Genomic DNA, 12,273 nt, shown 5'->3' with positions numbered 1-12,273 from the left:
CACTTCCAGTAATTCATTCTCATTAACGTCAAACGAAGTCCACTCCAAAGAATGTGTCCCGATAACCCAGTTCACATGACTGGGGGGCGATTCCCCTGCCAGGGCGCATGACAGGTGTAAAACTTCACCGCTGAGATACTGCATATTTGACATGCTGCCTAGTAGCTGTGCTTGAAAGGTCAATTAAGTGTAAGTATTTCAACAACTTTGTCGTTTTTTTGTATTGCTACCATGCTAATATTTGTATGATCAGTAACAGCACGAAATAATGCAACGGTCTGATTTCAAAACCCAAGAGCACGGCGCTCTGCTTGTTTAGGACGGTGATACAGTCACGCCAAAAATATTTATGAGTTCTTCATATTTGTGCAGTTCTGGGCGAGGGTAGTAGGAAATGTCCCATGCCTTACACACATCTCTGCATGTATTTTATTGTGTTGTTTATTTATGATGGGTTTATTTCTGAACTGAAAAGGTCATGTTATAAAAAAAATGTAAAAAGCCTTTAATGAAGCTCAAAGATTAACTCTCCATGATATCTGTCTTGTATGCCAGTCCCAAAAGCTCAAGGGATGTGTATTGGTTGCCCTGAAGGCCCAGTAAGAGCATTGTTCTCTCCCACAGCCTTTCCACTGTTCTCTCACCCCTGCTTTTGAAGCCCGTGGCCCACGCCGCGAGAGCGCAGAGTCATTAGCGTCGTTCGTGCCTCCGAACCCGGGGCTTCTCCTGCCAGCGTCGTGCGATTTTGACGGGAGTTTGAGAGCGACCGTGCCCCATTTCCAAGCACTCTGTCCTGTTTTCTCTCCCAGATATGGTCCCTTCGTTCGGCTTGGGAAAAAAAACGCATGGAAAAGTAAGATTGTGGTTTGTGACCTGTTTTATTGACATTGAATCTCTCAATCTGTGGGCACCAGCAGCAATGTATCTTGGTGTCCGTTATCTGTAACAAAAGATCTACCGTGCCTGTAAGTAGGTGTTAGCGTTTGCAGGAAGAGTCAGACCTATTAAGTCATTAAACTCTGATTGGTCTGCAACTCCACCCCACAGTGAGCTTTATAAACCTCACACACCAAAGTTAAAGGTGGAACACGGTTTCGCTAATTGCTGGCAAAAGCCCCGCCATGAGATAATGAGTTGCTCCTACTGTGTAATGTGCTCTAACGACGCCCCTTTCATGCTTGTGGTCAGAGAAGTGAAACAAAGCAACTGCGCTTGTCTCGTTCTGCTGCCAACGACGCACCGCGGCTGATTTGTGCAGCGCGCTTGGTCTCCACTAATAGGATCAGATCAGTTTGGACAGGACAAATCCTCCCTGTCTGCACAACGCAAACATTGTTGGGGATTTGGCAACGCAGAGCCATGTCATATCTGATGGTGCTTTTCTCTGTGGGAGCATAACTCTGCTCTGGAAGGAAATTAGTCCTTCACACAAAACAGGAAAAGGTTAATGGGTTTAGTAGATAAAAAAGAAAAGATACAGACGGCATACTACCTTCTGCCAACAAGAAAAGCCACACAAGGGTAAACGGGAGATTAGATGGTATTAGATTAAGTGTGGTATCCCAGATTCATGCCATTTAAACAATACCGGTACTTGTCAATGTGTTAAATAAAACAGTCACCCTATTCTGTTTGCTGTCCAAAATATTTTCCATATTGTTACGTTGTCAAGACCTCTCAGGTTCTATGACAGTGGAGAACAATGGTTGGCCGTGGCTTTTCTACACAACAAATTCCTCATTATTCACAAGGGGCGATGGGGGAATTGATGGGTTGACTTATTAAATGTATGATTGAAGATCATGTTTGTTCCATAATGCTCGGCCCGTTCTTCCTGCGGCCGTGGGGACTGCGTCTTAACTCATAACCAGACAGAAAAACATAAACACTGCACTGACATCTTATAGAGATTGACTTCTTTACAATCGTGTGCCAGGTTTGAAATGCAATCGGCCTGCTCGGAGGTAGTGCGTGATACAGCGACCGGCCGCCCCCAGGATGACAGCTTTCCTGTGGAAACGCTTCACCGCAGCAGCTGCCGGAGAAAACGGGCGGGTGCCGCACCGGACACGTAGCAGAGTGTCACGGCGAGTTCAGCGGCCTTTAGAAAAACAGATCGCTTTGAGAAAAGACTCCCGAAAGAAATCACGTCAAGTTTTACTGACTGACATCTCACCTACAATGCTGCACAATATATATGTATGTCACAAGTGGGGCGTGACAGGCCTTCATCACTTATTATTGAATCATTGTTTGTTGGTTCCTTCTAAGTGTTATTGAGTGCACTATATTATCTTATTTTATGGTTTCTCTGTGTTATTTCCACTTATTAATAACCTTGGTAAAGGACAGTAGGAGTCCTTTTGGAACCAGGCCTGAAATTGCAATCGCATTGTTCACCTGTTGCTGTCGTCCCTCGCCCTCCTCTGGTGGCTGTCCCGGGATTTACTACCTATAATAGAAAAGGAAAGAGACATTCATATTTGAAACAAACTCCCCAGCGATGTGGCTGAAGAGACAATTTGGGAACATTCAAAAACAGACTGGATAGGATCCTTGGATCACTTAGTTACCTGCGTTAAATATATCAGCTCATCATCTCATCAGCCTGTATTGATCTGTGTTTCCCGAGCCGGGATGTGTGTGGAAGGGAAAATCCCACGGGAGCGCTATCTTCGGGGAAGCTGTTGAGCTTTATTATCCCTGTAACGCTGCAGGAACCCAGCACTCTGAGGAAGAGCCAGGCCTTACGTGTAAAATGAAGAACACAACTTTTCTACATTAAATTATTGTACGCCTAATTAAGAAGGCTTTAAACTTATTTTGGTGTAATGATGATAATAATAAATGTATAAATCACATAATCAACATGTAGTAAAACCTTTGTCGGATGTTGTGTGACTGGGTAACTGTGTTGTGTTGTGCAACGTGTATAAACATAGTTACAGTTACTGATTCACTGTATCTGTGTTAATCTACCGACAATGTGTTTGACTGGTACGTGTTGGAGACCATTAGGACTGCTGAGTAGTGAACGGAAACCCATCTACTCCCAGCCAGCCAACCCTTCATCAGAGAGGGATTCAGGTCTGGTTGTGTTTCCTCCGCATGTCCAATTCTGTAAAATAACACGTCCACATAACGAATGCCCAGAGACAGCCATGTAAACACTGGGTTCGAATTCATACTATTTGTGGAAAGTGTTTCCCTTATTTTTTAGGTTTGTTTTCTAAATAATTCAACAATCAAGCACCAGACATCAAGCGTACACAAACCAGATTGTCCTAGCGGTTGTTTAGTTTTGTTTCGGTTGTGTATTTCTACAGGTGAGACTGAGAGAGTCTGGACTGTGTAACACACATGTGCAATGGAGAAGTGGCTCAGAGTGGGGTGTGCGTCGCTGCCAGACCTCATTAAGACCCCGCCGCAGTAATGTGCTGCTACAAAGAGTTTATTTTAAAGCTTTCATTTGCAGTTTTAAAAAGGCAGGCGTAATATATCAGCACCTTTGAAGAGCATGCGGACGTTTCCGGCTCTTTCTGAGCATGAAGTGGTTTCATATGCAGTCGAAGGATCTCCATCGTTCCTCAGGTGGCCCACAGATCAACAAGCCCACAGAGAGGCTTATGTTAATTTGTCGTTTTCGCCATCTGCCAAAGGAAACAACGGAAAGTCTTTTAAGGCAGAGAGTTATATTGACACAGGGAATGTGGTAGCACAGGAATAATCTAACATAAATACAAAAGTCTTTCACAGCTGAGTCTGTTTAGGAGATATTTTTATTAGTTGACATGAAATATAATCAGCCAAACCATGAACAGAGAACAGCGGGGGAAGGAAAGGAATGGATACAAAAATGAGAAATAAAAGGAGACATCAGGAGAAAATACATACGTATACTTTTACTTTAGGTATTCTGGGGAATACCAGAAACTATATTTGCATATGAACGTGTGTACAAAACAAGAAGTTTTTGCTAGATTGAAGGGAGCTGGGAAAGCAGTTCTCTTGCTTCCTGACCTCTCAGTGCATTTCAGTTTTAGACCTGGGGTTGAACCGTTTCCTTTCGCAAGTGCTGGATCTATCATTGATGTAACGGCTGAGTTTACAATCCACAGAGTATTGTGTCACCCAACACGGCCCCCAATAGTCTCTTTTACAGCCTCTTATCTGCTAAACAACTTGTTTAACAGCACAATATAGCTTTTCATGCCACCAATCCCTGCGCAGGGGTGTCTTCATCAGAAAACCAGAGAACAATAACTGGGGAAACGCACTCCCTCCGCACGCCGGGTAAATCATAGCTGATAAATCACCCAAAAGGAGGAAAAGCAGATCATACAGTATAGATGATTTACTCCCCAAAACAACAAGAAAGTCATGGAGGGGTGACCTTATATTGCATTAAGGAAGCTTAGGGAATATTGGAAACCCCCTGAACAGTGAGTAAAATCAGTCCGCTGGGGATCAATGGAGGGTCAGAGAGGACTTCGATTTAGGGTCTCATTAGTTTGTTTCTTTGCTTCTGGTTTTTAAGAGACGTGAGCTCAGTTTCCCCCCCTCCCCCTCCCAAGGGAAAGTGATTGTTGAAACTGATATTCTTTAAGTACCATAAAGTGATTGGGAATTAGCTTCAGTCCTGCTGGAGCTGCAATCCCGCTCAGACGTCCCCTGGCCGTGAAGGGGCTCCTTAAGTCAACGCTTTCGGCTCCGTTGGTTTCGCCTCACGTTCACGGCAAACTCTGACGGGCAATTTAAAATAAATATACAGAAACCCAGAAACCGACAGATCACAGGGCTCGAGTTTTATAGCAATATGAGTTTTTCCTTCCTGTTTGCTTTTCTAATTTGCTACTGTCTTGAATTAACATTTTATAAGATTATTGTTTTTAGGAATATTATCTTGCCAAGGAATACCTCATGCAAGCGATACAATCTGTAAAAAACATTCTGGTGCCATTCATTTACCACTTCATAGTATTGAATTCATGTTTTTATTGGGGGGGCTGTTTTTAAATTTAATTTTAAACCACAGGATTGCACATCATTATACACAGGCTTTATTGTGGTTCTCCAGTGAACAATGATACACAAAGGAGCTTTCAAAGTTTCTGTGAACTTCCTACTTTGGGTTTATTGTTTCCAGAAATAAAAACAAATCATAAATTAAACAATAATAATACCCCTCATCGTTTCCCTCATTGTTCACAGACATTACCTGTCAAACCTGTTTCTTAAACTTGTCCAACATCGTAGGGTTAAGAGTTTGTTGAATTGTTGAAATGTTGAATTCACCCGAATCAAATCTGAAACATTGAATCATCTTTGCCTGCAGCTAATCGAGCATTTCATTAAATACAAATGAAACAGTGAATGTATAAATGTATGTAAATTTCTTACCAAAGAGAGAGACAGGAGAGGGGAGGAGGCAGATGTGGACTCAATTCGGGGACAATGGCATCCAGAGAGACCGGCCGTGTACATGGAGAATCCGAGTCCCTGGGCCATTCATCACAGGGTGGTCCGAGGAAGAGGGGAGAGGAGGCAGCTTCCTCCCGCTGTCTTTCCACTGGTCCAGGGGGAACGCAAGACTTAGTGGCCGGCCGGCTGGACTCACACTGGGCCACTTTGCAGTCTGGCCTCTCGGGGACGTCCTGCGGGGGTCAGGGGTCGGAAGAGGGTCGAGAGCACAGTCGTAAACCCGGAGGTGACTGCGTCCGCGCCCAGACACCCCCCTCTGCTTTAACTTGATTAGAAACCAGAAACAGAGGGGGATTAATGAGATGAAACAGAAGGGCCAGCAATAACAAGGGCACTGGGTAAGTAGTATTCAAGATGCTTTGAAATAACAATAATAATGCCGAGTCCGGAGAGTGACCTTCAGAACCCGGCAGGAACGCTTCACCCCGACACCATCGCGGCTCGGCTCAGATACGAGGAAGGTACTTTTTATGGTTTTGTTGTTCCTTTTCTTCCCCTTCGGTGTTGATTTTAACCTTCCTAACAATGGGATCGGAGTTGCGTCCTCGGGGAGATCAAAACCACATGGCACGTGTGTTTTGGATCCTCTCCCTTCCTTCTCTTTGATTCTCGCTGGTCGGTGCTGCGGAGCCGCTTGTCTCGGGGAGACAGAGGACAAAGACGAGTCCCTCTGTTTCCTCCGCGGGCCTCTGCGCAAACGGCAGGGAATCGTGAGGCAGGAACCCCAATATCCTGAGCCGCTCTTTTGGTTTGTTCAAAGAGGGAATGATGAGTGAATAAACTTTGCACAGTAACCTTTAAGGCATCCGCTGTGACCTTCTGAATTACACAAGGGGAGAAGCAGAAGGTGAAGAATTAGGAGAGGTACCTGGCTGTGATGGGCTTGAACAATAACAATCGTGTGATGCATTGGGCTATAATGAAGCTGTAGCTGCAGCTCAGACAAGGCATTTTCAACAGAATTAATTTGCAGATTAAATTTACTCGCCAAGAGATGAGACTACTATCGCAGTTGTCAGTCATATCTTGACATTCTTTGTTTTTGCTGTAAGCTAAGCACATAGGTTCATATCTGGCTGTGGTTGGATGGAAAAAATAATAATTTAGTGTAAGCTCTTTTGCCATCCTGAATATCAAGTTAAGAAGACAGAGAAGAACCTAACAAAGTAAGACAATAACAACTTTTCTACTGAAACATTAAAATATCACAGATGTCAGTGTTTTTGCAAAAACTTCTGTTTACAGAGCTCGTAATTAATCATCTAATGTTAACTACGCGGCATGTAAAGTCCTCAGATTAACACAAAGGAAAATGGTTTATTTTCCGGCAGCACTTACAGACCCTTTGGCTCTAACTGGCTCTTACTGTGTTATGTTTCCTGCAATGTATATTTTGTGAAACTGCACGCTGCTCTGGGTGAGGGCGTACGCTCAGATCAATAATAATAATAATAATAATAATAATAATAATAATATTTATAACAACAACATAATATCCAGATTGCCCAGCACTTTAAAAACAGTGTTGCTGTTGGGTTTGTTTTGTGTTCTGTCTTAATCAAATTAAAACAAAGCAGACATGATCTCCTGGAGCTTGGAAGCAGGACCCCAGTGCCAGGAAAGACCTGTTTTGACACCTCTCTCTCCCTCTCTCCCTCTCTTTCCCTCTCTCTCCCTCTTCCCCTTTCTCTCCCTCTCCCTTTTCCTGTCTCCCTCTCCCTCTCCCCCTCCCTCTTCCCTTTCCCTCCCTCTCCTTCTCCCCCTTTCTCTCTCTCTCTCTCTCTCTCTCTCTCTCTCTCTCCCTTTCTCCCCATCTTCCTATGCCTCTCCCCCTTTCCCTCTCTCTCCTTTTCCCTCTCTCTCTCCCTCTTCCCCTTCTCTCCCTCTCTGCCTGTCCCTTTCCCTCTCCCTCTTCCCATCTCTATCTGCCTCTCCCCCTCCCTCTGCCTCTCCCCTCCCCTATCTCACTCTCTCTCTAAATCTATCCCTCTCCCCCTCTCTCCCTCTCTCTCTCCCTCCCCATCTCTCCCTCTCCCTCTCCAGCCCTGTACTGACCAAGCTGAGTGGAGGTTCTGTGGGGAACGGCAGTCCCCTGTACAGACACCATAAATCAGCAGTGAGTGATTTCAGCCTAATGGGGAGGGCGTGTGTGAGTGTTTCAAGGTGTCGGGGGCTCAGAGCGCAGCACGGTGTGAGTCTACACAGCGAGGACAACCGCAGCCTCCTTGAACACTGGAGGACACCAAGAAAACCTCAGCCGAGCCCGTGGCCCCCGGGGACAGACGTGCTATAATACCAGCCATTATACTGCCAAGGCCATGTGTTTTGTGCTTCAGGGTGTGTGGTTTTAAGTGCTGAAAGAGGAGGTTTTTTTAGGGGAAAGCAATAGAGTATTGATTTCTCAGTGTTGTGTGTGTGAGACCATTTGGTCTGAATGGGTTACAATTCATTTTTACACTTTATTTTTAATGGAAAACATTTGTTATTGTGCAAATACAACACATACAAATGTTGCGTGTCATGTTTTATTATAAATCATACATTTCCAGGGTTGCATTACCATGCTCACACTTCAGAATACAACCAGTATAAGTTTGTTATATATATATATATAGATTATTTAACACAGAACACTGCATTCTACATCATATAGTGATCTTTTTATTGTTTAGTTCATCATTTGATTCGTATTCTGACAACAAGACCACATGCATAGATCCCTGAAGATTTATTTCTAATTATACTCTGCCAATGATGTCGAAACGTGCTGGGGGCTGGCTTTGTGGAAGAGCTTAGTTCCTCTGTTGACATTGAATCTGATCCGTCCTTTTAATGAAATACCTTCACTGTGCCATCTCCACGCCCCTGAACTGCTCCCTGCTCCCGCAACGACGCACGCCAGTCAATTTAATATTGCCCTGGCCATCCCCTCAGCAGATAAACTCGAATCCCTCTATTCTTCCACATCGGAGAAACGGGTTCAAAGGGGCCGCTGTGAAAGGATGGGTTTGCAGCTCTGCTCTATAATGCAAGAAAAGAAAAAATATATTACAATGGGATTAGAAAAGAAAGGGGGGATTTGTCTTGAAAGCTTTTGAAAGGAAGGTTTTATGTTCCAGAATTTACAGACGCCTCAACGTCCATATGTTGGATTAAATACCTAACAAAATCCCACAGCCAGATAACTGTAAAATAAAATATGAAATAGTAATTATAATAATAAATAAGTACTATCGTAATAGCGACAGAGACGGTGAATATAGTTCAGGACAGTCATCACACACTTCCAGCTGCACTGTAATACTCAGGGACGGGCTTGAGTCCTGACCACTGTCCACCGGTTATACCAGCCACCAGCCTATCTGTTTACCAGCATCTTGTTTTAATACAGCGCTACAGCAGGGAGTCATAGTGTTTAGAAACAAACCCCACGAAGGAGAAATCTCAGAGGCATCTGACTTCACAAGTGTGGGGTCATTCCTGGCGAGTCTGGCAGGCACACTTGGCCGAGAGCGGGCTGAGTAACCTTGGAAAGCTTGGAGAAACATAATTTGATAGCTTGTTAATGCAATAAAAAATATAAATCCTACCTAGGACTTGGAAGTACATTGTTTGCTGTAATTTAGGTTTTAATGATATATTGATGTTTTCCATATTTGTTTAATTAGTATTATTATTTCCATCCTGTTTGAAATTGCTGTGCTCTTTTAATTTTGAAATCTAAAACCTGGATGTTTTTAAATTAAAGTCATACGTATGAGAGACACAAAATCAACTGCCTACTGGCCAGTCCTGGCTTTACACAACACCCGGTTTAGTTTCTGTATTTCATTAAAATGTAAAACCGTATGTAGCCTCTGGTTTTATTTCCACATTTCAGGACAAAAAAACCCAGAGGATTTTAATTACTAAAAAACCCAGAGAATTTAATTTAATTAACGGCTCTGATAGCAGTGGTTACATTATGCCACATTCGCGAGATTCTGCTCCGGAGGCCCATGGTGCCGAAGCGGGAGACAGAAAGCAGTGTTCGTCTGCCACGAGCAAATGAATCTCCTCAAGGGAGTCGCTATCAAGGCATAACTCTGGCGCTGAAAAAACAGAATTAAAAAAACGCTTTGAGGTTACATTCCTTGCGAAAGAACGTTTATGAATTATGCGCTCTCTGCTTTTTCATCTCTGAAGAGAAGGACACTCAAGAAACACCCCTCGGAGCAACCTAACTAGACTCTCACTGTGGAACTCAAACTGCTGTACCAAGTGTCTAATCAAAACCACTTCAGCGCAGTGGCAATATCTGGCATTGCAACCTGCGTGCCGGGGTATGGTGTCCCCTACTCATGATGTCGTGACGGATATGGGCCAGTCTCCTGCCAGGTCAGACTGAAGGTGGTGCCCCTTCCATGTGTATCGGTCACAATCTGGTCTTCCAAGCGCTGAACTGTTGCAGAACCTCTTGACAAAACAAGCGTCTAATTAAAAATCTCGAGCACATTAAAAAGTTTTCCTGCATCCTGTGAAGTTGTCCAGGACCACGTGGAGTCGATGCCTCCTGAAAACGCTTGCCCCGCACCCCCAGCCCAGCCGAACGCTCATCGTCTCCCTGCCGCTCGTGATCCCCCTGGCCCGAGCTTCACAGGAACACCCCCCGGGGGGAAAGCTGCACTCCCACAAGCACACTAAATAAATATCACGGGCTCCTGGCTCGCCTGCTGGGTCAGAGGTCAAGAATAACAGCCTGCTCCGATATAAGTGAACATGAAATTTTATTAGGCCTTCTTTCCAATGACAGCTGACCCCCGCCCCACCCCCCGGACAAGTTAAATTGACTCGATACACTTGAAATGAAAGCAGATGGAAATGGACACCGTCTCCCCAAGCCTTCAGTTTTCCCCGAGCCCTCACTGGCCATTCATGGGCTTTCCCTGCTTCCAGGATTTCCACAAACGAATGCTTCCAAGACCTGACTCCCAACACACCTCGTGCCAAAGGCCTGTGAAGCAAATGACTGAGCGTGCCGAAGACAGCGTCATTTATACTAATGGGGAACAAGCTAATCTAATCAGTTAAACAGGGGCCTAATTATCCCGAGCTGAGCTGGAATGTCAGGAAGTGCTTTTGGCTGTAGGGGGTAAGGAATTGTAAGGAACAATTAGGATTTCTCCACAGCCTAAAGACTCTGGCAAAGCGGAACATTTTAGTCTTCTAATATCAAACACTCACTAATAATACAAACTACAAGTAGAGGCAACATTCGACGTGGGGTTTTATTGTTCTTTGTTGGCCTGTGATGTGTCATTGTCTTCGATTATCAACAAACAAAAGAAGCAGGAATAGTTTGTAGAGCTGGGGGGGGATGGAACAATTGCCTTTAAAGACTGTGATGTAACCATAAAAATAATATTTATACATAGCCTATATAATCTGTGTATTTATTTATTTTTCGAAGACGTCAATGTAGAAACGTGTTTGCCGTTATTATCAGGTCACGGAAACATCCAGCCCTTTCCGCAGGCCGGTTCTTTCAATGCAATTAAAGCAACATAAACATCCCTCACCTTTTGACTCGGGGGAGGGCCTGGTTAATTAGTCCAAGGTCAGCTGAAGCCTCAGTTGGGACGAGGAGGGGGTCACCGTGCAGCACAGACTATTAAGTAATCAAGTTAAGGTAAATTAGTTAGACACGCTGTTAACTTTAAAAAAATCTTCCAGCTGCTGTCATAACCTTCAAGTGAGAATTTGGCAAATATGTCAGGTACCTACAGCTCCTGAATGTACCGGTTCAGTTTGATCAATAAAATCCAATCAAGTCCACATTTGATTTATATATATACATACTACCATGCACAAGGTGGATTACCAAGATAAAAACTAAAAAGAGTCCAAGTAGAGCTGGCCAAAATGCAATGTTTTTTATCGTAAAAAACAAGAGGGATTTCACGAAAATAACCATCTGCTTTTGTCAAGCAGCTGTGAGACTTTGAGAACTATGACAAACATTTCTCAGAAGTGCTGTTTCTCTGATTTTTTCATTAGTATTTACTACATTGACACAGAGACTTAAGTTACTAAGAAAACTGCCCTCCAAAGAATACTACTACTACTGTGTTAACTAATAACATGCCATTCATAAACATGTAATCATAGTCTTAATACAAAGCTTGTCAGCCTACTAAATAATTTTATTTCAGTACTTTATACCTATTCTGTTACTTCCACAAACATTATTTGAATGTTTAATGTTTGTTAAGAATTTCTGTCAACTAGTTGAAGGTGTTTGAGAAGAACATCTTCTGTGTCACCAAGCATCTGCACCTGGGGTGGGATGTTGGATCTGCGGGGTGACGTGCCACAACAAATGAGAAGACTACTTGGGGAGAGGAGGCTACATGGGGATTTGATTCAAGTCTTCAAAATCATGAAAGGCATTGACTGCATCAAACCAGAGGAGCTTTTCCAGATCAGCAGGGACACACGCACTCGGGGACACAAATGGAAATTGGGCTTCAAGGCATTCAAGACAGAAAACAGGAGACACTTCTTCACACAGAGAGGCGTCACAATCTGAACAAACTCCCCAGCGATGTGGCTGAAGAGACATTTTGGGAACATTCAAAAACAGACTGGATAGGATCCTTGATCACTTAGTTATTAATGGACACCAAACAAGCACGATGGGGTGAATGGCCTCCTCACGATTGGACGCTTTCTTATGTTCTTATGTTCTTATGTTTCTAAATACGTGATTGTGCATTCTCTGTAAGGTCAGCCATCTTACATTCAAGTGACAGT

Source organism: Amia ocellicauda, chromosome 16 (genome assembly GCF_036373705.1).
Source record: "Amia ocellicauda isolate fAmiCal2 chromosome 16, fAmiCal2.hap1, whole genome shotgun sequence".
NCBI classification, from domain to species: Eukaryota; Metazoa; Chordata; class Actinopteri; order Amiiformes; family Amiidae; genus Amia; species Amia ocellicauda.
Note: the sequence above shows the minus strand (reverse complement) of the source record.